General features: G+C 41.9%; 2 long non-coding RNA genes across 2 annotated transcripts; one reads left to right on the forward strand and one right to left on the reverse strand.

Moving 5' to 3' along the window:
- Positions 1–632: 632 nt before the first annotated feature.
- Positions 633–4,905, reverse strand: LOC116647983. Its single transcript, XR_004302426.1, has 3 exons — positions 4,646–4,905; positions 3,547–3,632; positions 633–1,545 (listed from the first exon to the last, which is right to left on the reverse strand). It is a non-coding gene; the product is annotated as an uncharacterized LOC116647983 (long non-coding RNA).
- Positions 4,906–5,667: 762 nt separating this feature from the next.
- On the forward strand, positions 5,668–26,762 carry LOC116647984. The gene is made up of 3 exons (XR_004302427.1): positions 5,668–6,140; positions 7,697–7,846; positions 26,279–26,762. It is a non-coding gene; the product is annotated as an uncharacterized LOC116647984 (long non-coding RNA).
- The last annotated feature ends 462 nt before the right edge of the window (positions 26,763–27,224 follow it).

Here is a 27,224-nt window from a genome sequence, read left to right on the forward strand (position 1 = left end):
TAAAAAAAAAAAAAAAAAAAGTACATGGACTTCATCAAAATCGGGACAGCCCGTCTTCAGCACCAGTGGGCGGCTGACTGCTGGCGGAAGCCTGTGTTGAAAACGTTCCCTCACCTCTCGGTTTATGCAATCTTTTTCTCTTCGGTTCCTGTACTTCTTTCCCTACCTTCGTTTCCTTGTTGCCTTCCTACCTTCAAGAGACGAACTGCCGGGCAGGCCTGCTCCCTTGTAAGGGGCACCTGCCTGCCCTTCGTCTGCCACCTCACCCTCCTGCAAAAACCACTGCTTGCTCCCACTCTTCCTGAGGCCTGATCAGTCAGCTCTCCTTGGGGTCCGTGAGCTCTTACACCCATCGCCCTCTTACGGGAGCCTAAGTAGATTTCTGTTCTTGCAACCAAGACTGCCGCAAGCCCCTTCCTCCCTTGTAGGCAGACTTCCAGTCACACCGTGCAGAACTGCACAGCCCCTGTGGGGTCACCCAGGACGTAGAAGGGAGGATACCACCCAACCTGGATGCTAGGAAGGGTCAGAGTATTTGGAAAGGGGTAGACCATTGAATTTTCTTTTCACTGAAATGTTTTAGATCTTGGGGACAAAGCTCTTGGGTTACATTTAAGCACCTTGTTAAGATCATCAAATGAATCTTGTGCAACACAAGGAGGATTCACGTTGCTGTTGCCACTAAGCCCCGTCTATGTGGCAGGCTTAGCTGCATAGAGGTGGTCAGGGACTTCGGTTATTTATTTATTTATTTTTAAGAATGACAAATGTTTAAAATTGGGAAATAAAGTGGACTTTATCTCTGTAAAAGGAACGGCTGTAGAACAGCAAAACCTTTTTTGATCTCCAGAAGGGAATTGTGGCAAGAGAATAGAAGCTTTATAGGGAATTACTGGTATTATCAAAGGCTTTTCAAAATAGACTTGAAATGAATAGTTGTGTGCTGGTTTTATTACTGCTTTGCGAGTTTACATTTTGTTTTTGTATGGTATTCCCCTCCCCACCCCATGAGATGGTTGCTAGGGCATGAGAGCAAATAACCTTTATTGTGTTAAATTTGGGACTGAATACAATTATCTTATAATTTGGGTTCATAGTGCCATTTTTGACAAGTTATGAGCTTTTTGAGGAAAATTGAGCCCACATGCCGTAAGCGGCTTCCTGTTCAGTTGCCCTCTGAGTTATGGTGTCTCTGCTCTCCCCTCCCCAGCTCCTCGGCACTGGGGCAGCCTCAGGACCAGATGCTGCTGGAGTCAAACCAGATGAGCCGGTGCGGGCCCCGCCAAGCTCCAGCACTGTGGCTTCTCAAAAGACCCTTGTCCCCAGTCAGCATGTTTTTCTGGATGACTCCACAGACATGAGTCTCAAGGGTGCTGCACTCGGTTACCACTTCAAGCATGCTGCATTTTTCCGGAGGAAAGTCGTAAGTAAACAAATCTTGCAAATCAAGGCAATGTTCCTAGGAGCCTCCAGGACCATTTCAGAGAGGCTTCGTCTCTATTTCTCTCTGGTCTGTAGTTGGCAGCACGTCTGACCATAGCATTTCTGTAAAGGTAGGTAATGAGCCGTAAAGAAACTCTTCCGTGCACCGTGGGAAGCACACACTTACAGAAATCCTTCTTCTGAAAAAAACAATCATTTTTCTCTGTTCCTTCCTATGGCCCTAGCAGAAGTTGGGGTTCCCCTAGCAGCAGGCCTTGAGCTAAGGGTTTACATGCAAATGGCTTACTAGGGAGGTAATGCCAGGAAACACAGGCAGGGGGGTCGGAAGTAATACAGGGAAGGGAAGTCCATGCAAGCAAGGACATGGAGGGCACCATGGCGGGCACGTGGTGCTCAATCCTGCTGGGAACCTCTGGGAGGCAGTGGAGAAGGCACACCTCGGCTTTATACTGCCTGAAGGTGTGGGAGCCCGGGCTTTTTATCCGTGGGCTCCCATGGTCATTAGGTGATGGCTGCATTCAGGGAAAGAGGTGTTAATTTCCCAGCCCTTCTACCTTCTACAGGGGCAGGGGCTCCTGAAATCCAAGAAAACTCTTGGATAATAAGTGCTGGCAGTTGGAAGCCAAGCCAAATGTAAATGGTTGAAATGTAAACAGCTCTGGGCAGGACACCAACGCATCTGCTATGCTTAGTGTCTCAGAGCACATGTGAGGAGGTGGGGGCTCTCCGAGGCCCCTGAGCGTCCCTAAAATGACTATTTCTTACTGGTGTGTCTTCTACATGAATTATCTGCCAATCAAAAAAGATTTTTGGGGTGCCGGCTGGCTCAGTTGGTAGAGCATGGGACTGTCGATGTTGGGGTCGTGAGTTCAAGCCCCATGATGGGTGTAGAGGTTTTTTTTTTGTTTGTTTTGTTTTTAAGGTTTTTAGAGATTCATTATTAGGAAAGTAAAGTATACCCCTCAAAATATCTTCTTTATGAAGAAATACTAAGAAATGTAACCAGCGGCCACAACCAATGGATTAATCTCAACCCTTTTCAAAATGCTCCCATCCATCATTTTCAGTGGGTGGAAGATACAGAAGCGAATATATATACAGCCTTTATTCTCAAGATGATCTTTGATCCACCCTCAGTGGATTTCCAGGAATAGCATATGCTTACCCCTTAGATGCTTTTCAAAAGTGCTCACCTATCCCTGGGTACCTTGTGGACCCTGGTGTGGGAGGCAGACCAGCTCTAACTTGCCCAGAAGAGCAGGGGCCAAACAGAGGTATGTGATATTGTCCTTTATTTAGGTACCAGCTCCGAACAACAACTGAAAAGTGTGATTAAACCCAGGCATCCTAATTCCCATGACATTCTCTTGGCAACCCTGGAACCTCTGTTTATCCCTAATGTCAGTCTGGCAGGTGCCCCAGTTGGCGTCTTGCTGTTTGGAGAGTTGATGAGTCTAAGTTCCTCACATAGCATGAGAGAGAGAATTTGGTGAGGAGGAGAATTAAGCTTCTGGAGTCAGTACTGCACACAGATGCCACAAATGAGTGGAGCTGGGCTTCCCTGGAGAAGCATATTGATGGATTGGCATCTTGGCCAAACAGAATTCAGAACACTTCTCTGTCAAGTCTGCCTAAGTGGCAGCCTGGATCTGTATCAGATCCATTGACCATTTCCGCTTGGACTCCTAATTCCAGTCCCTGGTATGTAATTTGTGAGATTTCAGAGCTAGAAAAGACTTTAAAGATCATTTAGCCAACCTGTCTGTTTAACTGATAAGGATACTGCATTCCAGTGTGGTTAAGTAATTTGCCCAAAATTAAACAGCTAGTGAAGAGCTGGCCCGAAGGGGAAGAGCCCGTCTTCTCCCTCTTTGCTGTGAAGCTAATAAGGCAGAATTTCTCAGTAGATTCAGTAGAAGTAAATGCTTGGTTCCACAAATTATCTTGAGTTTTCCTCAAGACAGTACAAGGCAGAGTGCGAGGTTTGAAGAACGAGACATGGTGTCCTCATGGCTTTTAGTAATGCACGTGTAGAGAAATAACTATACAGTGTAGGAGAGGAGTTTTATTTTGTGGGTCCCTATGATAAAATGAGGTACTCACCTTGCACCTCATGTGTGATGAAGCTACTGTTACTGGCAAGGAATGCAGCCTCCCAAATCTGTGCTGGGACATGGGGCTCCAGGGGCCTGGGATCAAGAGACAGGAGAGGAGATGCATGTATAGTTACGGGACTAGACTCTCTACCCCTCAGCCCCCCTTGACCAAGATGACTGAGGCCTAGGTCAGCTGCCTGGCAAGAGGATGCCCTGCCACCACCCACCTGCAGCTACTTCCTGCCTGTGCAGCCTTGGGCAGGTACTTGATCCTAAAATCAAATTTCCCCATTTCTAGAATCCTGTAAATAGCTTCTACAGTGGTGGCTGGCATGAAGACTAAGGGAGGTAATGCATGTCAAATTCTTAGCCCTCGATAACTATTATTGTCCATGTTCTTTTCCCCAGTTGCTACCTCTGCCGCACAATACCTCCCCGCTTCTCTACCTCTTCTGTATGGCTTCCCACCCTTCCCTCCTCCCCCTGCTCTCCTGCACTGTCTGCTCAAGCTCTTGGCTTCTGAACTCTTTCCCTCCTCTTCCTACTCCCCGCTCCCTGGTCTTTATTCCCTCTTACTCTTCCAGTTCATTCTCCATCCTGCTTTCTTAGAAATTTTGTCCTTGATTTCACTTCCCTTCTCCCACCCCTTCTCTGTCCCCATTCACTAGGTTCTCTTGCCTTTCTCGGCTATTCTCCTCCTATTTGCCTCTCGTCTACTCCCTTTAGCGACCCTTAGCTGCCCCTTTCTAGACACCCTTGCTCTGCCCTCACCCATGTTCCAGGCCTAATTAGGAGCCCGATTTCCACCCCTAGTCTCTCCTGCTCACAGTTTGGATCCAGGAAGCACACTTGATTATTGTGGTAGGCAGCCTCTGCGATGGCCCCCAATGGTCCCCACCTCCTTGGATCCATGCTGTCATGGAACCCCCTCCCTTTCAGTATGGGCTGGACCTAGTAACTGGCTTCTCATGAATAGGATACAAAGGATGGGCTAACACTTCCGAGCTTAGGTTAAAAAAGACTGCTGCTTCCATCTTCGGTGCTCTTCGGCTCTGAGGAAGCCAGCTGCTCTGCTGTAAATTGCCCTTATTGAGAGGCACACGTACCAAGGAACTGAAGTCTCCAGCCAGTGAGGACCAGTGAGGTCTACTGACAACCATGTGCGTGGTCCACCCCATTCGAGCCTCAAGATAACTGCAGCCCATCTGCCATCTTGATGAAGTCTGTGAAGGATCCCCGAAATCTGAGGCACCCAGCTAAGAGGTTCCGGATTCCAGCCTACAGAAACTGTAAGACAATAACTGTTGTTTTAAGCTGCTAAATTTTAGGGTAACTTGTTATGCAGCAATATTAAAAATGCGCAGTTGTCGTTCATAGATCACCCTTCAGCAAGGTTTGTCTTCTATGACCTTGAGCAAATCACTGCTGTTCTTTGGGTCTGTCTCCTCCTCTAAGAGACTTGGGGGTTAGCGTCCAGTGTCCCAAGCCTCTCATCCAGGAGGAGGTGATCAATGATGTTACAACAAACAGGCCTATGTGTTCTACTGTCGAGCACAGGAAGCCCAGTTAACCTGCACATCTTTGTATTTCAAGCTCCACATCTTTATACGTGCCTCACATTTTGCACTCCTATTATCTGAAGTCTGTTTCTAATTTCTGACAATTGCAGTGGCCTATTGTGTGCTACGCTCTGCATGACATGCCAATTTCATTTTGGAGTCATGGCTATTGTCTTTTTCCCTGCTCATCTCTCTTGTTTTGCAAAATTCCAATAGAACGTGTGAACATAGAGAGTTGCCCTTGTGCCTGATCTTGGCGCTGTGTGGCCCCCAAACAGGGGTGGATGATAGACAGACAGACAGCCTGCCACCCGAGGCATCTTTTCTTGCTTAAAAATTTGCTTTCCAGATTGCAGACTCCCTTCCAACTTGAGCAAAGACTGGAACATACTAAATAAAAGCAGAGCTGAAATTGGACAGAATGTCTCAACCACTTAGATTCAGACCTCGCTTTCAGGGGGAAAGCGTGGGGAAGAGGGAGTGGCTCGGACGGACGTGCCTGCACGGAGAACACAGGGGCAGAAGGTTTCCATACCTTTCTCCTACCAGTGGAGCCTTAAGCAGGGGCAACACTTTTTCTGAGGCAGGGCCTGTAACCCAGGACCCATCACTTAGGTATGGTGTCCATGACAACCAGGCAAGGGTATGGGATCCCTTCTCACTGGGGAATTCCTTTTATGGCTCATTTCCGAAACCAGCATGGCCAGTACAGGAGTCTGCAGTTTCCCAGTTGCTTAGCAACCAGCTCCAATGCTCTAGTCACTAGGAAAAGCAGACAGGTTTTTTTTGTGTGTGTTTGTCGTCAGAATCCTATGTTACATTCTCTCTACTTTGTCTCTTTAGAATAAAATAATTAGTGTGTGATAAGGATGCAGGAAAAGGGCAACCGCTCCCCGTTGTTAATGGCTCGACTGCTCCTGGAGGGCTGTTGCAGGCAGGGCGAGGGAGGAAAATGTTAGCATGCTTTCGGCTGGTAATTAAGCAGCGCGAGCCATCTGCACATTGAAAGCTCTACATTTTTCACGTCTCGTGGGGGCATCAAGTAAGTACAGGGCCAGCAATCTGCGCTGCATGCCCTCCCCCAAACCGGAGAAGCCCAGCCCCACCCACAGGTGTCACTGGGCCACCTCTCCTGGGCTTACACTGTGGGGAGGGTGGTTGGGTTTTTGGCAGAAAGGTAAGGATACCATCTAGCTCCCTTGACTTAGGGTAGTTTGCAGCTAGGGGTGATCCCAGGCAACATTTGGTAAGGTTTGTGGTTGTCGCAACTGCTGAGGGAAGGGGGAGGTTACTGCTAGGTAGTGGATGATACTGCGGGCTGGTGGTCTAGGGACCAGGGATGTTGCTCCACATCCTCCACGCACAGGACAGCCCCCAACAACAAAGAAGTATCCTGCCCACATATCAATATGCTGAGGTTGAAAAACCCTGAGAGCAATCAGAATATCCATCTGTCTTGTTAAAACCAGCACTATAGCTGGTTTTTAACTATAGGAAAAACGTTGACAAGGTAAAGGCTGGGACTGATCACAATCTGTTCGACAATTCCAGCCTGAATTTCTGTATGGCCCAGAACTCCACCCCTACCAGCAGTGGACTTAGCAAAGGTGTAGAACAGAGAGTCCTCGGTGGTTCGTGGTAATGGAGGTGAGCTCGGAGGTTATAAGAGAACAGAGATGGAATGGTCGCTCCTTCCAGGGAGGCAACTTTGGCACCAGATTTAGTTTCACAGACTGGGTCTATTGCCTATGCATGGGCTCCCAGGCATGTTACATAATCTGAGACCCAGTCTCCTCCACGCCAAATGGAAATTCAAATGGGTGTTGTGAGAATGACCTGTCAGAACACTCAAAATGCCTGACCCCTATGAGGCCCTCCCGTTCCCCTTCTTGTCTCGGCCCCAGGACACTAACTAACTGTCCCCCTCTCTCCAGCGGGGCACCTTGAACCGTAAAGGTATAGGAACAAATGTGCTAGTCCTAGAATGACTGAGGTCATTTTTCTCCAGCAGGGAGCAAAGGGCAAAAACCCCCATTTTAGGAATTTGGGGTGGTAGACTTAGACGAAGTACAGAAAAGCATACACGTGAGAGAGGAGAGTCAGTACTGTCTTTAAGAATATGCCTGGGCTTCCAAGTCCCAGCTCCTCCAGTTACTTAACCTGAGTGGTTTCTCTTCTATGAAACGGGGTAATTATCTCTTGCAGTATTATTAAAAGGATTAAAGGTATAGACTAGCACCTCGAGTAGGTAGGCCCCTGAGCAGAGGACAATACTTTTAAAAAGTAAGATTGGCAGGTGTGGTCCAGCCACGGGTGCTGAGGGTGAGGCTAAGGGCTGTATTTAGGAAGACACATGTGGCCTCCCTATTATCTACAACAATCAGATTTCCCTCAGGAACCTAGGACAGCTCCAGTGGCCACAACGTGATGTAAGCAGCTTTGAAGCCAATTCTGTTTTCAGCCTGTGCTACCTCTTGGGGGGGTAATGAGTTCCATACATTTAGTAACATTGTCTTACTTCCTTGAGACTATCTCAGAATACTTCCTACTTCTGATAAGTGGGTTTGGGTTTATGTTCACCTTCTCCGTGCCTTTCAGAATTTTCTAGACTGGAGCATATCCCCCATCAGCCTCCACCCTGGCTTTATACGGAAGACCCTCCAGACCCCTGATCACTTAAAATACCTTGTGAACTCCATTATTCCTTTCTTGAAATGCATCAACCAGAACTGCACATTCTTTTCAAAGGTAAGGTAATATCTTCTTCGTATTTTTGTTCATCATTCTTCCTAACCGTTTCCAAAAATTGGTAGGCCTTTTGGGGCCGGAGTCTTTGCTGCACACTGTTACCATCAATCCTAAGAACCCTTTTCTGGGGTCAAAACAGTTGGTTCATAGTGGCAGCATCTCATCATCTACAGTTTGTACTTGCCCTGCCAGTCACGCTCTTATTCCCAGCCAAGTTTTGGCCACTCACCCAGCTTCATCTAATCGCACCACGGTTGGCTTCTTGTTGAATACCTAATACAGGCTGGCACTCTCTAAACATTTAGAGATTTCACTCCCCCTTCTAGATTGTTGTGTGATCCCACCTGATTTTGCCCAATCAACAGAAGCTTCTTGGGAGCGCAGCTCTAAACATGTCACTGCTGCGATTTTTTTTCCCCCTCCACCTGGGATAATTAAATGATGTTAAATTTAGAGACTGCTTGTTCATCCCTCCCAAGCAGAATTATGGAATCTCACCTAGAAGCCACCATAACTGGCAAAAGTGGCAGAAGGGTGTTTATTGGGCATGCATGAGCCCAGCCCCCCAGAATGTAGCACACAGATATCTTGTGGGAGCCAGGCACCCCAGAGCAGCAAGTGGCTAAAGATGGGAACATCTCAAGGTTTACCAGAAGGATCAGAAGCACTCAAAGTATGTAGAGGTCAGGGCAGCAGTAAAGAAAGCCTACAGGCAGGCTGGGGAGGGGTCAAGGGGCATCAGGCAGCCGAGGAAAGGGCAGGCAGCATGTCTGGGATGCAGGATGACAGATGGGAGATGCAAAACAGGGCACCATCAGAGCCCTGAAACAAGGCAAAATTTTATCAGGGCAGGAACAACAGAGTTCCAGGAATAAGAGCAACAGGGCCTGGCTAAAGTGGGGGGCAAAAGGGCAGCAGCTGAAGGCAGATTCTTGTAACAGTAAAGCAGCAGGGGAATCGGGGAGGGAGGGGGTTGATGCTGCTTTGAGGGCAAATTTTCTCCCGATTCCTGCAACATCAGGGGTTTCTAAAAGATCAGTCAGTTGGTCAATTGGCAGGGAAAGTTGAATGTGTACTCTGGGTATCACACCACTATATGGCCATTACTTTCATAGAGCTCCTGAAGAACACTAATCTCACGAGGTGCTCCAAGAAAGGTCTACAATCACTAAGTTTGGGATTTTTGCATAGTGCAAGTCCCTCTTGGAAATTCATAGTGTACATTAGCGTTTTAAAAGCTCTAAAAACTCCTGCATAGAAACTTGTTTGTTTTTAATTCAGTGTTCCTCCAACATCGTTCACAGCAGGATCCTTTAGTTACGTAAAAAAGTATGAATATCCTGTGGACACACCTCTTGAGAGACAGTGTTCTAGAACATTCCTAATCTGGTGTTCCCAGGCCCTTTACAACCTGGGCCTGCCCCTGTTTCCCAACTTGACCTTCCTTTATTTTCCTACATTCCAGCTACCATGAACTCTTCCCTTGTACATGCTTCCTTCATTATAGCAGGTGATTCATCATCTGCCCAAAAATGGAAAAAAAGCTGAGCCTTCCTCACTTCACCCCTGCCCCCCATTTCTATATATTAAGGCCTACCTCAGAAAGGACACTTGATCCATCTCTGCCCCAGCCTCCCTGTTACTATAAATAATCCATTCTCTCCTCTGATCCCTTATGTCATACCATCTATTACTTTTAGAGCACTTAGCACTTTTAAATTTATGTAGGGCCATTTATGCATTTCTTTTTAGAAGACAGAATCCACATCTGATTCTTTTTCGTATCTCCACCCCAGAATACAGCACATTTGTAGGATTGTTAGGGGGTGCGGAAATGATCCTATGACCCCTAAGGTTGAAATAAATTTCTCAACACTCAGGCCAGAGATGGCCAAAAATCTGGCTTATCTGTTGCCAACCCACACTCACCTGTGATGCAAAGACCCATCAATCACCATGTGATTTCCCCTGGGGCCCAGACAGTACAACATAGTGCTTTCAACAGTCGTAATCACTGGGTTAGGGCTGGCATGACAGAGAAAATCTAATTGTTGTCCCTGATTTGGACTTTTCCATGAAGTGAAAAGAGAATTTAGCAAGCCGAATAGGGGAGCTGTTAATACTTCAGGAACTGTCCATGACAGAAAAGAGCAATTAGCAAAACTATTCATTATACTTTCATGTTCATGTCTAGTCTCACGGCTAATTATTTGTATAATTAACATGTTACCAAATGCAAATAATTGATGAGCCTGATTTCTTGGAATGAATACGAGTCTTGTGAAATGTAAATAGCTGTGAATTATCAACAGCTTCCCTTTACTTTGGCTTTCTGATAGAGCAATGCCTGTAAATTAAAAAAACAATGTAAGTATAATTCTCATTTATGTTAAAAAAAACTGACTAAATAAAAACAATACGATGTGTTTAAATGCATAGAAAAATCAGAGGCTTTAATTCTCTACCACTTTCCAGCTGGGTGACCTGGGCAAGTTACTTAACCTCCCATTACTCATGTTCCTTGTAAGCCTTCGTTTCTGCAGTTAGAGAATGGGTCCTAGGGAGCCTGTAGTTGACAGGGTTGTTTTGAGAATTAAGTGAGCTAACTAATTTGTAAAGAGCACCCAGTAACTATGAGCCTTTGTTTTCACTATTACACTTAGATTGCTTCGATTTTTTTTTTTTTTTTTTTTTTTTTACAGTAAGTGCCTAAGAAACATTGGAGGGAAAGAGATACGGATGTCTTTGTTGTCACATCATCTATTTATTCCTGAGAAGCTCCCATGGTCTACAACGTGGGCTGATGGGGACAAAACTGGGTTGGGGTAGACCACACTCAAAGCCCATGCAACTTTGTCAAAACTAACAAAATGGGGGCACCTGGGTGGCTCAGTCCTTGAAGCGTCTGCCTTCAACTCAGGTCATGATCTCGGGTCCTGGGATGCAGACCACACTGGGCTGCCTGCTCCGCCCCCCCGCCCCACACCACTCTGCTGCTCCCCACTGCTTGTGCTCGCGAGCTCTCAAAATCTTTAAAAAAAAATAAAAACAAAATGTGAGCTCCGCTAAACCTCAACTGCACAAACATCTATACATGGCATTCTGGCCTTGAACTGGGGGCTTCTTGTGGTGCTTTTGGAATAGAAGTCCTGGAGGACCTTAGTTCCTAATGGGGACCGTTGCATCACAATTCAACATTGGATTTAAGGAGTGGTGTTTACTAATCTCTCCTGGTTTAAAGGGAAATGTCTTCACCACTTCATCTGCATTTTCACTTGTTCAGAAAGCTTCCCAGGAGGATTACATGGGGATTCTTAAAGTCCCTACATCAGTCCTTTTCTGCAGGTAACAAGGGCAGCTCTGTGTATTCTCAGCTTTTCCTAAAGGCCTTCATAGAATGCTAAAAGTTTCCTCTTATTAAAGAGTCAGTTACTGTGAGAAGGCTTACCTCTGGTTGCTTCAAACATTAAGATGCTAGAAAAAAGTTACATAGGAACCAACATGACTTCATGTTATACTAATTCCCTATTGACCTATGGCATGTGAGGTCATTCCCATTTAAGGGACACATGTTGTAGCAAAATAGTGTATACTGAATATCTCCTATCACTTGCTATGGTAGGAGCTAAATATAAACCGTGTGATTTACTCTGCACATTTACCTAATGTGGTAGGTGTCCTTATCTCTGAGACCCAGGGACATTAACTTGCTCAGCTGAGATCACAAGTTTTTAGTAGCAAAGTCAGGATTCCTAGCTAGAGTCCAACTGACACCAGAACTCATGCTCTTTGAGACCACACTACCCCCCTTAAGAGTGGAGGGAGGCAGGAAAGAAAACATCCCCCCCCCCACATGGTGATGGGGCCTGATTCCTAACCACAAGTCACTAACATTTAATCTTTTTTAATTTTTTTATTTATTTGACAGAGACACAGCAAGAAGGAACACAAGCAGGGGGAGTGGGAGAGGGAGAAGCAGACTCTCCGCTGAGCAGGGAGCCTGATGCGGGGCTCGATCCCAGGACCCTGGGATCATGACCTGAGCCGTAGGCAGACGCTTAACAACTGAGCCACCTAGGTGCCCCCATTTAATTTTTTAAAGATTTATTTATTGGATAGCGAGCAGGGGGAGGGGCAGAAGGAGAGGGAGCAGACTCCCTGCTGAGTGCAGAGCCAGACACAGGGCTCCATCCCAGGACTCTGAGATCTTGACCTGAGCCAAAATCAAGAGTACGATGCTCAACCGACTGAGCCACCCAGGTGCTCATTAATCTCATTTTATTTATTCGAGAGCATGAGAGAGCACAAGCAGGGGGCATGGGAGAGGGAGCAGCAGACTCCCTGCTGAGCAGGGAGCCCCACATGGGGCTCAATCCTAGGACCCCGGGATCACAACCTGAGCCGAAGGCAGACACTTAACTGACTGAGCCACCCAGGTGCCCCCTTAATCTCATTTTTAAAAGAGATTTTATTTTTAAGTAATCTCTACACCCACTGTGGGGCTCAAACTTAAAACCTGGAGATCAAGAGTCACATGCTCCACTGACTGAGCCAGCCAGGCACCCACATTTAATCTCATTTAATCCTTAGAACAACGTTGCTACTCAGGGATTCGTTCCACTACTTTATAAAGTGAGGAAAGTGAAGCTCAGAGGAGTTAGAATTGGCTGGCAATGGGAGCCAGGATTCAGACCTATACCAGCCGTTTCCTAAACTGGGGTGTTTCTCTCTACTTCCTATTTATGTTTATGTCTTCATATTTAAAGACACCATTTCCTGAACATCTTGGTGAGTCTGCTAGTTTTCAAAAAGCTACGTGAGTTGGACATCCCCATTCCCCCATCTTCATGTGGCAAATTTCACTGTAAAAGCACAAACACTCCTACAACTAGCAATTCTCATGGGTAGAGTTTATCAAGCATGTTTCATAGCAAAGCCACAAAGTAATAGCCTCTTTTTTTCAGTTTTTGAATATTTTCCTTTTGCTATTTAAGTTTGCCTTTTAAACATCCCAGAAAAGAATTCATAACTAGAAAAATATTACCTACTTAGGATCCAAAAGAAGGAATTTATCAAGTGGAATATAATTTACTGATTCTGTTAATGTAGTTTTTCCCTTTAGGTTACTTTTAAAGTGACAGTACACTTGATTTTTACCAAGTTATAAAGTTTCATTGCCATAATGCAGTTCATGTGAAAAAGTGTTATTTACTGATCAGACAACTAAACGAAATTAGAAAAACGATGCATGAGGAAAGAGTTTAAAGAAATAAAAACCATCAAAAAAACCCCAAATTCTAGAGCTGAAAAATACAATGTATTGAAGAATTCAATAGAGATCTTTAAAAGCAGACTCAACAATGCAGAAGAAAGAATCAATGACCTAGAACACAGAAAATTTGATATTATCCATTCAGAGGAGCAAAAAGAAAGTGAAAAAGAATGAAGAAAACCTACAGGAATTATGGGACACAAAAGAAATAAGAATGCCCGGAAGAGAAGAAAAAGGGACAAGGAATATTTAAAGCAATAATGGCTGAAAACTCCCAAATCTGGAGAAATGGACATCAAGATTCATGAGGCCCAAAGGACCCAAAAAGTAGGTTGAGCCTGAGCACCAAGATACATTAAATTGTCAAGAGTCAAAGAATTTTGAAAGCAGCAAGAGAAAAAAATAGTTATATGCAAGTGTACCCTCATAAGTCTCTTGGCATATTTCTCAACAGAAACATTTTAGGCCAGAGGAGAATGGGATGATATGTTTAAAATATTGAAAGAAAGGGCAACTGGGTGGCTCAGTCATTGGGCATCTGCCTTCAGCTCAGGTCATGATCCCGGGGTTCTGGGATTGAACCCCATGTCAGGCTCCACACTCAGCAGGGAGTCTGCTTCTCCCTCTCCCTCTGCCCCTCCCCCCTGCTCATGCACTCATGCTCTCTCTCTCACTCTCACTCACTCTCAAAAAAAAAGGTAATGCTTCTGCTGCTTGGGATATGACAGATGTCTTAAAGAGTCCTCCAGCCCACCTCACAATGACTGTTCAATGGCTCACCATCAGTGGTTCCCCGTTGACTCTATCTAGAATATTCCAGTTAAGGGTACTACAGTTCTATGAAGTGTCATTATTCCCAGTTCTCTGATGAGGAACCTGAAGTCAGTGAGGTCCATTGACTTGCCCTGGGCCACATAGGTGCAAAGCCCAGTGTTCTCAGACCCTAACAACCATGTTCTAAACCACCCTCAAGATGCAGAAGATCACGGGGCACCTGGGTGGCTCAGTCGTTAAGCGTCTGCCTTTGGCTCAGGTCATGATCCCAGGGTCCTGGGATCAAGCCCCGCATCGGGTTCCCTGCTCCGTGGGAAGCCCGCTTCTCCCTCTCTCATTCCCCCTGCTTGTGTTCCCTCTCTTGCTGTGTCTCTCTCTGTCAAATAAATAAAATCTTTAAAAAAAATATTTAAAGAAAACCTGTCAACCAAGAATTCTATAACCAGCAACAATGTCCTTTGGAAATGAAGGAGAGAGAAAGACTTTCTCAGAAAAACAAAAGCTGAGGGAGTTCATAATCACTAGAATAGCCTTACAAGAAATGCTAAAGGGAGTTCTTTGAGTGGAAGTAAAAGGATGCTAATTAACATTATAAAAACATTAGTTAGTTTAAACTCACTGTAACGGTAAAAACATATATAGTCAAAGATTCTATAATATGATAATGGTGGTGTGTGATTAGCTTGCAACTCTGGTTTAAAAGTTAAAAACAAATGTACTAAAAATAACCATAACTACAATAATCTGTTATTGGTTATGCAATATGAAAAATATGTAAATTCTAACATCAACAAACTAAAATGTGAGGAGGAGAAGTAAAAGCATAAAGTTTAGGCATGCTATTGAAATTATCACTTTAAAATAGGGTGTTATAATTTCAGGATATTTTATGTAAGCCTCATGGTAATGAGAAAAACCTGTAGTAATTATAAAAAAGAACATGATAAAAGAGGTCAAAACTTACTGATACCAAAAGGCATCAAAACATACAAAAAAGACAACTGAATGTGAAACAAACACTAGAGCTATAAGAGCCAGAAAACAACAAATTGGCAATAATGAGTCCTGACCTATCAGTAATTACTTTAAATGTTAATAGATTAAATTCTCCAATCAAAAAATATAGAATTGCTGAATGGATTAAAAAAAAAAATCTAATGAAAGTTGCCTACAAGACTCACTTTGGCCTTAAAGATACACACAGACTGAGAGTGAAGGGATGGAAAAAGATATTTCAAACAAATGGTAACCCAGAAAAAAATCAGACTTTAAAAATGGTAAAAAGAGGAGCGCCTGGGTGGATCGGTCATTAAGCATCTGCCTTTGGCTCAGGTCATGATCCCAGGGTCCTGGGATCAAGCCGTGCATTGGGCTCCCTGCTCAGCAGGGAGCCTGCTTCTCCCTCTCCCACTCCCCCTGCTTGTCTATCAAATAAAATGTTAAAAAAAAAATAAAAATGGTAAAAAGAGACAAGGTCATTATATAATGATAAATCCATCAAGAAGATATAACAATTGTACATCTTTATGCAGTCAACACCAGAGTACCTACATATATAAAGCAAAATATTTCTCCTTTCAGCTCTGTGAGAAACAGCAATACAAAAATAGTTGGGGACTTTAGTATTTCACTCTCAACAATGGATAGATCTACCACACAGAGAAAAAGGAAACAGCAGATTTGAACAACACCATAGACCAAATGGACCTAACAAAAATATACAGAACGTTTTATCTGTGTATTAGCAGAATATACATTCTTCTCAATTACACAAGAAGCATTTTCTACAATAGACCCTATATTAAGCCACAAAACCAGTCTTAGCACATTCAGTATGGCTGAAATCATACCAACTATCTTCTCTGACCATATGGTATACTATTAGAAATCAATAACAGGAGGAAAACTGGAAAACTCAAATACATGGAAGTTGACACTCTCCTGAGCAACCAATGGATCAAAGAAATTAAAGGGAAAATGAAAGAATCTTGAGACAAATGAAAATGGAAACACAACCAAAACTTATGGGATACAGCAGAAACAGTTCTAAGAGGGAATTTCATAGCAATAAACACCTACATAAAGAAACAAGAAAGATCTCAACCTAACTATGCCTTTACGAACTAGAAAACGAACAGGGGTACCTAGGTGGCCCAGTTGGTTAAGTGTCTGACTCCTGATTTTGACTCAGGTCATGATTTCAGGGTCATGAGATCCAGCCCCGCACCAGGCCCCACACCCAGCCCAGAGTCTGCTTGTCCCTCTCCCTCCCCCGACTTGCACTCGTGTTCTCTCTAAAATAAAACTCTTCAACAACAACAACAACAAAAGATTTGAATGACCCTAAAGATCCCACCAAAAAACTATTAGGATAAATGAATTCAGCAAAGTTGCAAGATACAAAATCAAAATACAGAAATCTATTATTTCTATACACTAATAATGAAGTAGCAGAAAGAGAAATAAAACATTCCAATTTACAATTACACCAAAAAGAGTTCACTACCTAGAAATAAACTTAACCAAGGTGGTGAAAGACCTGTACTCTGAAAACCATAAAACCTTGATGAAAGAAAGTGAAGACAACACAAATAGAAAGACATACCATGCTCATGAATTGAAAGAAATAGTATTGTTAAAATGTCCAGACTACCCAAAACAATCTACAGATTAAGTACAATCCCTATCAAAATACTGATAGTATTTTTCACAGAACTAGAAAACAAATAATCCTAAAACTTGTATGGAACCACAAAAAAACCCTGGAATAGCCAAAAACAATCTTAAGAAAGAAGAACAAAGCTAGAGATACCATAATCCCAGATTTCAAAATATACTACACACAGCTATAAAAGAGTATGGAACTGGGGCGCCTGGGTGGCTCAGTCGATTAAGTGTCTGACTCTTGATTTCGGCTCAGGTCATGAGATCTCAGGGTCATGAGATCTCAGGGTTGGCCCCGATCTCTAGGTTGTGGGATTGAGCCCTGCATCAGGCTCCATACTTGGCATGGAGTCTGCTTGAGATTCTCTCCCACTCCCTCTACCCTTCCCCCCGACTCGTGCACTCTCTAAATGAATAAAATATAAAAAAAACAGTATGGTAGTGGCACAAAAACAGAAACATAGGTCAAAGGAACAGAACAGAGAGCCCACAGATAAGCCCATGCTTATATGGTCAATCTATGACAAAGAGGCAAGAATATACAATGGGGGAAAGACAGTCTCTTCAATAAACGGTGCTAGAAAAACTATATAGCTGCATGTATAAGAGCGAAACTGGACACTTTCTTACACCATACACGAAAATAAACTCGAAATGGATTAAAGACCTAAATGTGAGACCTGAAACCATAAAACTTCTAGAAGAAAACATAGGCAGTAATTTCTTTGACATCAGCCTTAGCAACATTCTCCTAGATGTGTCTCCTCAGGCAAGGGAAACAAAAGCAAAAATAAACTATTGGGACTATATCAAAATTAAAAGCTTCTGTACAGTGAAGGAAATCATTAGCAAAACAAAAAAACAACCTTCTGAATGGTGGAAGATATTTGCAAATGATGTATCCAAAACGGGGTTAATATCCAAAATATTTAAAGAACATCCTACAACAGCAGGAAAAAAAAAAAAAAAAACCCTCCAAATAATCTGATTAAAAAAATGGGCAGAGGACCTAAATAGACATTTTTCCAAAGATGACACACAGATGGCCAACAGACATGTGAAAAGATGCTCAACATCACTAACCACCAGGGAAATGCAAATCGAAACCACAAGGAGATATCATCTTACACCTCTCAGAATGGCTAACATCAAAGACAAGAAGTAACAAGTGTTGGAGAGGATGTAGAGAAAAAGGAACCCTTGTGCACTGTGAGAATGTAATTTGGCGTAGCCACTGTGGAAAACAGTATGGAGGTTTCAAAAAAAAAAAAATAGAAATATCATATGAACCAGTAATTCCACCACTGGGTATCTAGCCCCCAAAACAAAAACACTAATTCGAAAAGATATATCCATCCTATGTTCATTGCAGCATTATTTACAATAGCCAAGATATGGTGGCAACCCAAGTGTTCATCAATAGATGAATGGAGTATTACTCAGCCATATAAAAGAATGAAGTCTTGCCATTTGCAACAACATGGACGGACCTGGAGGGTATTATGGTAAGTGAAATAAGCCAAAGACAAATACCATTACACTTATATGTGGAATCCGAAAAACAAAAAACAAAAAACAAAAACCAGAAACAGACCCATAATAAGAGAGAATAAAGGGGTGGTTGCCAGAGCGAAGGGGATGGGGGGTGGGGGATGGGCAAAATGAGTGAAGGGGAATTGGAGATACAGGCTTCCAGTTATTGAATAAATGCATCACCAGGATGAAAGGTAGCATAGGGAATATTGTCAATGGTATTGCAACAGCATTCTATAGTGACAGATGGTACCTACACCTGTGGTGAGCATAGCATAATGTATAGAGTTGTCAAGTCACTATGTTGTACCCCGAAACTATTTAACACTGTGTCTCAACTATACTTCAATTTACAAAAAATGTCATTACTGATACAAGATCTGAATGGACACTTTCCAAAGGAAAATATCCAGAAGGCCAATAAACATATAAAGTATTCAACATCATAGTTAATCAGGGAAACACAAAAACCACAGTGAGATAGTTCTACTACGATGGCTAAAATTGTGAACACTGATGACACAAAACTTTGGCAAGAATTTGGAGCAACTGGAACACTCATACATTGTTGACAGAAGCATAAAATTGTAAAACCATCCTGGAAAAGTTTGTAGTTTCTCACAAATTTGAACTTACATTTATCCTATGATTTTAAGCATTCCACACCTAGGTATTTACCCAAGAGAAGTGAAACTAGAGGTCCATAAAAAGGCTTGAACAAAGATATTCATAGCAGCTTTATTCATAATAGAAAACTAACCCGTACAAATATCCATCAATTGGAGAATGGAATTTTTTTTAAAAAAGATTTTATTTATTTATTTTGAGAGAGAGTGAGTGAGCGAGCATGAGCAGGGGAGGAGCAGAGGGAGAGGGAAAGGGAGAAACTCACTTCCTGCTGAGTGCAGAGGCTGATGCAGGGCTCAGTCCCAGGACACCAAGATCATGCATGACCTGAGGTGAAGTCAGATGCTTAACCAACTGAGCCGCCCAGGCACTCCTGAGAATGGATTTTTAGAACTTTGGTATATTCGTGCAATAGAAGAATACTCAGCAATAAAATGGAACTACTGATAATATGCAAAAACATGGATGAATCTTTTAGACATTATGCTGGCCACAATAAGCCTGACACAAAAGAGTACACACTGTATGGTTGTATTTATATGAAACTCTGGAGCAGGCACATGTAATCAGTGGTGAAAAAATCAGAAAGTAGTAGCCTGAAAGGGTGTAGGATGGATTGGGAAGAAACATAATGGAACTTCCAAGGTGACAAATATTCTAGATCTTATCGATGAATGTATTTGTCAAATTCACAGAATTGTGTACTTAAGATCTGTGCATTTCATTTTATGTAAATTTGACCTTATAGGAGAAACAATTTTGAACTCTAGTAGGTTTGCTTTTCACATTGGTATAGGTTAGCAATTCTGAACATTTTTTCTGTTTATTGCAAATGAGTAAAAATATTCAGGATAATGAGATCCAGACTTCTTACTATAAAGAACAGTTAGTATGGAAAGGATGTGAAAAAAAAAAAAATACATCTTTCCGATACAGAGAACACATTGGTGGTTGCAGAGGCAGCAGGGGTGGGGTGGGGTGAAAGGGGTCAAAAGGTTGTAAGATATAAGTTCTAAGTTATTCCAGTTATAATTAAGTCCTGTGGATGTAATGTACAGCATGGTGACTATAGTAAAAACTGTATTGTATATTTCAAAGTTGCTAAAAGTCGATCTTAAAAATTACAAGAAAAAACACCTTGTAACTATGTGGTGATGAATGTTAACCACATTCACTGTGGTAATCATTTCTTGAAATAAAATCATTACACTGTACATAAGACTAATATAATGTTACATGTCAATTATATCTCAAAAGAAAAAAAAGGATGTATCCAACACTGTATCCAAACCAGTGTTGGTTTGGAACTGGATATCAACATGAACTCATGATTGTGTGTGTGTGTGTGTGTGTGTGCTTCCTGTCAGAGCCTAGAGACAGTATCACACCATTAGAAATGAACACACTAAGAGTAAAGATTTTGGTTTCAAAATGTTTCCCCCTGAAAGGAGCCACTGGGGAAAAGACTAATTCCATGGTTGAAATAGGGAAACTACAAGATGAGCCTAGCTCTTGTTGCACTAGAGAGTGCCTGAAAGATCTCCTATTGGCCAAATCAGAGACAATTGGAGCATCATAGTAAATAATGGTAGTGATAGATTATAACCTGTTCAATAAAAAAGAATTCTATGAGTCCATATTGATGTAAATAAATGAAATATATGAAGAGAAAGGTTTTTTTTTTTAAAGATTTTATTTATTTATTTGAGACAGAGATAGCGACAGAGAGCATAAGAGAAGCAGGCTCCCCGCTGAGCTCAATCCCAGGATTATGACCTGAGCCAAAGGCAGACACTTACCAACTGAGCCACCCAGGCACCCCAGAGAAAGTTCTTTATAGTAGCAAGGCAACTGATGAACATAGAAGAAATGATGGTGTTATATAGTCATCAGTGGCTATTAAAACCAGTGGGTAAATTTTTTTATGGGAAACAACATATTTACATAGTCTCAAAGTATTTCTCAAAAAATTACTACTCACAAAGGGAAAGATAGAAACTTTATAGTGGAGAAACTGAGCAAACACCATCTAACCAAGTGATCATATGTTTTTAAAAAGATTTATTAGAGCATGAGCAGAAGGGGGAGAGGGAGAGAGAGAATCTCAAGCAGATTCTCCGCTGAGTGTGGAACATGATGCGGGGGGTTGGGGGGGGAGCTCCATCCCATGACCCTGAGCCAAAACCAAGAGTTGGATGCTTAACTGACTGTGCCACCCAGGCGCCCTCAAGTGATCATATTTAATATCATCAACATTGGGACAAACTTCCATCATGTGACATTTCCAATTTATTCTCAAGTTGCTCTGAAAATTGGATATATACAGGAAAGAAAGGAAGGGAGGGAGGGAGGAAAAGAAGGAAAGGAAGGGGGGGGGGAAGAAAAAGAGGCAAAACCTAATTGGCCAACACAGGGGTATAAGGAAGTTCCTTGCCCTATTCTTGGAACTTCTCTATAAGTTTTCAATTTTATCAAAATAAAATGTTGCCCCAAAATGTTGGAAAAGATGCTGGGAGACAATCCTCCATAATCTCCCATGTTTCTCCCTGTTATGTGATCAGACCCACTGATAGCTTTTGTCCCATCTAGTTTTTCAAGGATATTTATATAGTTAAAGAGCCTTAGAAGATAAAGATTGTATCCCCTTATAGAGCAAAAGGGCAGGTTTGTTTACCGTCAAGTATGATAATATAATGTGTCCCACCAGGGCAAAGGTTGGGCAGGTTCACTTGTAGCCCATTTTAAAAGATTCAGATTCCCTAAATTCAGGGTCCTCAGCCTTGAAACAAATCTGTGTGCACAACATCTACCTGGGCTCGTGTGTGCCACTCTTTAAGACTCGGCGGGCGGGAGGGGGGGTGTGGGGGGTGGGGCATGTTCAGTGGAATTATGGACCTCATGCTGCTTGATCTGCCATGAGTAATAAAGTTTTTTGTCTCTGACCCAGTAGTCTTATGCCTTGTGTCAGCATTCATGAAACAGTGATAGGCTAACTTCTTAATTTGCAAGTAGGAGGAAATCTCAGACCCTTCACTATTCTTGACAAAAGGAAATATATAAACAAGCACTGTCAACCAATTTGATAAATGTGGATATGTGTTGTTTTACATTACCGGGCAGCTAACGGAAGTCATGGGGCGCCATATGTATTTGGGGAAAGTGTGGCTAGGAAGGAGTCTGGAGAGAACAGATGTCAAACAACAGGGGAAGGAGGAGCAAACAGACAGCAGAGCAGTCATGGGGGAACAATGATTAAGATCAGAATTCTGAGATTTACAATATATATAGAAGCAAGTATCCTACAGCCATAACAGTGGTGAAAAGATTCATTTTGCAGGGGTTGTGTATTTACTTCTCATCACTTATATACACATAAAATAGAGACTCAGGAGAAATTCTTCATTTGAGTTTTAAGCTAATTGGGGTCAGAGACTGTGACTTATGTTCCTTTATTTTGCCCCTAGTAGCATATAACTCAGTGGTCAGCCCAATAAATGCTTTTTTTTTTTTTTTTTTTTTTTTTAAGGTTTTATTTATTTGACAGAGAGAGAGAGAGCACAAGCAGTGGGGGCGGCAGGCAGAGGGAGAAGCAGGCTTCCCGCTGAGCAGGGAGCCCAATGTGGGACTCAATCCCAGGACCCTGGGATCATGACCTGAGCCGAAGGCAGAAGCTTAACTGAGCCACCCAGGCATTCCCATAATTTGGCTATCATTGATAATAAATGCCTTTTAATTGATCAACTCTATAAGAAATAGCCCTATTTTGTGCTGGTAGTAGTGAAGAAAGAAAGCAAGTTTTCGGGGCGCCTGAGTGGCTCAGTCGTTAAGCGTCTGCCTTCGACTCAGGTCATGATCCCAGGGTCCTGGGATCGAGCCCTGCATCGGGCTCCCTGCTCAGCGGGAAGCCTGCTTCTCCCTCTCCCACTCCCCCTGCTTGTGTTCCCTCTCTCGCTGTGTCTCTGTCAAAGAAATAAATTTTAAAAATCTAAAAAAAAAAAAAACAACAACAACAAAAAAAAGAAAGCAAGTTTTCAGGAATTCCCCTCATACTATTTCACTAAAAAAATGTTTTAAATCTTCATTATAAGAGTAATAAATGTTTATTATAATAAACACAGAAAATTAAAAGAAAAAATTTAGATCACCTTCATTCTACCATCTGGAGAGAAATCACTGTTAATATTTTTGCTTATTTTCACTTTGTACAAAATTAAAATTCTACTGTATATAATTTTGTATCTTGCTTTTTAACCTAATGTTATACTGAACTATGTATACATCATGAAATTTTTTTTTTAAAGCATGACTTTCATGGCTACATATTATATCTAATGAATCTACCATCATACATTCAATTATTTTTCTGGTCTGGGTCATTTTTATGTTGTTTCCAAATTTTTTGCTTTTGCATGATAAACTGGTTATTTGTTTAGGATTAATTTCCATGGGTGGGATTACTGGATGAAGTCATTGTCAAGTAGCTTTCTAGAAAAGTTCTGCAACTTTGCCATTCCATATAAAAACAGGTATGAATGTATTGTCTGACAAAACCTTAACCACATGGAATAACCAAATTTAAGTAAAGAACATGTGTTTTTAAGTTGTGATTATTAGTGAGGTTTATACTTTAAAATTATTATTAAAAAACAATATGGTGCTGGCATAAAGACAGGCACATAGATCAGTAGAACAGAACAGAGAGCCCAGGAATAAACCCATGCATATATGGTCAATTAATTTATGACAAAGGAGCCAAGAATAGACAGTGGGGAAAAGAGTCTCTTCAACAAATGGTGCAGGGAAAACTGGAGAGCCACATGTGAAAGAATGAAACTGGGCCACTGTATTACACCACATATAAAAATTAACTCAAAATAGGTCAAATATTTGAATGTTAGACCTGAAAACCATAAAACTCCTAGAAGAAAACATAGGCAGGCAACTCCTTGACATTGGTCTTGGCAATGAAAATATTTTTGGATTTGATACCAAAAGCAAAGGCAACAAAAGCAAAAATCAAATGGGACTACATTCAACTAAAAAGCTTCTGCATAGCAAAGGAAAACATCAACAAAATGAAATCTTTTTTTTTTTTTAATTTTTTTTTTAAGATTTTATTTATTTATTTGAGAGAGAGAATGAGAGACAGAGAGCACGAGAGGGACGAGGGTCAGAGGGAGAAGCAGACCCCCCGCTGAGCAGGGAGCCCGATGTGGGACTCGATCCCAGGACTCCAGGATCATGACCTGAGCCGAAGGCAGTCGCTTAACCAACTGAGCCACCCAGGCGCCCAACAAAATGAAATCTTAAAAAGAAAAAGAAAAATAAGAAAAAACCTGAATAGGAGAAAATGTTTGCAGATCATATCTGTTAAGGGGGTGAATACTCAAAATATATAAAGAACTCATAGAGTTCAATAGCAAAAACACAATCTGATTTTTAAAATGGGGAGAAAATGTAATAGACATTTTTCCGAAAAAGACATACAGATGACCAACAGGTATGTGAAAAGGTGCTCAACATCACTTGTCACCAGGGAAATGCAAATCAAAACCACAATGAAATAGCACTTCACACTTGTTAGAATGGCTTTTATCAAAAAGACAAGAAATAAGTGTGAGGAGAATGTGGAGAAAGGGAACCCTGGTGCACTGTTGGTGGGAATGCAAACTGGTGCAGCCCCTATGGAAAACAGTATGGAGCTTCCTCAAAAAATTAAAAATAGAACTACCATATGATCCAGCAATTCAGCTTCCAGGTATTTATGCAAAGAAAATGAAAACACTAACTCAAGAAGGTATATGCACCATGTTCATAAGAACACTATTTAGAATAGCTAAGACATCGAGGCACCCCAAGTGTCCACTGATGTATGAATGAAGAAAATATGGTGTATATACACAATGGAATATTATTCGGCTATAAAAAAGGAAATCTTGCCATTTATGACAACCTGGATGGATCTTGGGGCATTATGCTAAGCGCAACAAGTCAGAGAAAGATAAATACTAAATGATCTTAATTATATGTGGAATCTAAAAAACAAACAAACAAACAACCCAAACAAAAACCAAAAAAGGCAAAATAAAACCCAAACTCATAGATACAGAGAACAAGTTGGTGCTTGCCAGAGGTCAGCAGTGGGGAGTGAAACAGGTGAAGGGGGTCAAAAGGCACAAACTTCCAGGTACAAAATAAGTCATGGGAACATAATGTATAGCATGGGGACTATAGTTAATACTGTATTTCACATTTGAAAGCTGCTAAGAGAATAGATCTTGAAACGTTATCACAAGAAAAAAAATTTTTGTTGGTAACTATGTATGGTGGCAGATAGGGACTAGACTCTGTGCACTGTAATGGAATACAGAGGGAGGAGCTCAAGCTTAGCAGCCAAAAACCCTGGGGTTTAATCATTCTTCAGTGTTGTGAAAAATTCAATTAGATAACATTTATGAAATATATACTATATACAAAGTACCTAACATAATGTCTGACACTCAGAAAATGTTGGTTTTCTTCTCCTATCTGGTTTTCTGGGACTGCAAAAAAGGAAATCCTTTGATAGCAAACATGGATAGGAACATTTTATTTATTATTTTTTTAACTTCAGACAGGCAAAGGAATGAAAGAAATGTGCCTTTCTGTTGATAGACTGACTGCTCAGATCTCAACTTAACTAGAATTTCCAAAAGGTAAACCTGATCTTATAACTTTTTTAATCCAAATTTCTATGTACTTCACGAGAACTGTTTTCTTGTTGCCTATTACCTTCATTGTCAAACTGTCAAAACAGTCACTTCCTACTGAAGTTATATTTATATAAGCATATAAAGTGCTTTTTATTAAATTTACTTGTGGTTGAATTAGATGGAATCTTTTAGAGGAAATAAATCATTCTTATAGCAGTAAGGAAGTTGACCTTATGGGCACCTTCCTGAGAACGATGTTTCATTACCATTATTATGAGGTGCTGGATCAGCTTTTGGTAGCTGCAAGACAATCTGAGGTCTGGAGACATGGAGCAGTACCTCTCACATCCCTACTTTATCAGGCTTTCTGCCTGGGTCCTACCCACCTTGGGGGTGGCTTACTTTGTTTTCATTCTTCATGTCTGTTACATAGACTGATGCATTTGAGACAAAACCACTAAGGAGGCAAGAAGGAGGAGCTGTCTTCAGTCTAAGCATCCCACAGAAGTCAAGCCTTGAAAGATGGAAATCATAAAGAAGCTGTTTACTGTGGTCCCTTGTGAAAGAGGTCATTTGGCACACAAAGGGAGAATAAAAAAAGGGGAGGGGAGAGAAGAGAGGAGGACGTTCATCTGTAGAATTACCAGAGTTTAGGCCCTTGGCTTCTCAGCCTGTAAATCCTGGCTCTGGTCAGACTGGGATACACGAACTTTCCAGAGATTGCCGGAGAAGAAATCACCTGCTGGCTGTGTTCTGCTGGTTGGATTGGGAAGGAATAGGTTTACCCAAGAACTCAATTTTTACTGCAGTTACATATGCCAGCACCAGGGGAAATGGATGGTAACCAATTGTCTGTATGCTTTTTGTTAGTACCTCCTTTCTGCTGGGCTGAGCTGCGTCATTACCAGAGTCCCTGAGAATGCTTATTGTCCATGGGAGTAATTTCACATCCTACCCATTTAGCGAAAAGATGTGAAAATTGATCTCCGGTTCTGCGGTGAGATTGGAATCAGAGCGCAGGCTACAAATGCCTTGGAAGTAAGTATGTGCCCATCATTGTTTTCATTAGGTGTTGCTGTAGACCAAGCCTCCAGGAAAATGAACTCTGGACGGGCTATCTTTCTGTAGAAGTTCAGATGTGTTCCCAATCTGGTGAGGTGGGCTGTCAGTTTCATTTATTGTTAAATTTTTGTAGTGGTTGTCAAGTAAGGGGTTGGCAGCCCGCAAGAGCACAGTTCTCGGTTTCATCCACAGACAGGAGACAATGTAATTTGACACTTACTGCCAAGGAGGAACCTGTCCTTCCAATTCAGCTTATTGTTTTGTTTTGTTTCTTATGGGCTCTGTATGATTTCAAAAGTCTCTTCAAAAGGGCAGCAAAATTAGCCTTAAATAGTATTTCTTGGATTGCTTTTAACAATGGCAGTGAGGCCAAAGCTTCTAGTTTTGACAGAAGTGGTTTCTTTACAACTTGTTTTTATCTTGCCAGAATAAGCCAAAAGAACTTGAAAATGTGTTTTCATTAAGGCTAAAGACCACGTTTTAGCCGATATCTCCCGCAAGGAGAGAACAATCTGCAAATTTGTTTCTTACATCTCTCTTTAGCTTTCTGCTCCTAAGGCAAAAAGTAGGGGGTTTTGTTTGTTTGTGTTTTATCGAGGACTGGCCTTCACGTCGCACAATGAACATATCAACAAAAATTTGTGTTGCCCTAAGTTCTGCCTTTCATTTAAAGCGACATTCATTTACCAAGAGCTGTAATCAAGATAAAAAAAATCTTTGAGATTAAACTTGGAAACAGAAGGCTAAATACAAG

This window comes from Phoca vitulina, unplaced genomic scaffold (assembly GCF_004348235.1).
Source record: "Phoca vitulina isolate PV1807 unplaced genomic scaffold, GSC_HSeal_1.0 scaffold41, whole genome shotgun sequence".
NCBI classification, from domain to species: Eukaryota; Metazoa; Chordata; class Mammalia; order Carnivora; family Phocidae; genus Phoca; species Phoca vitulina.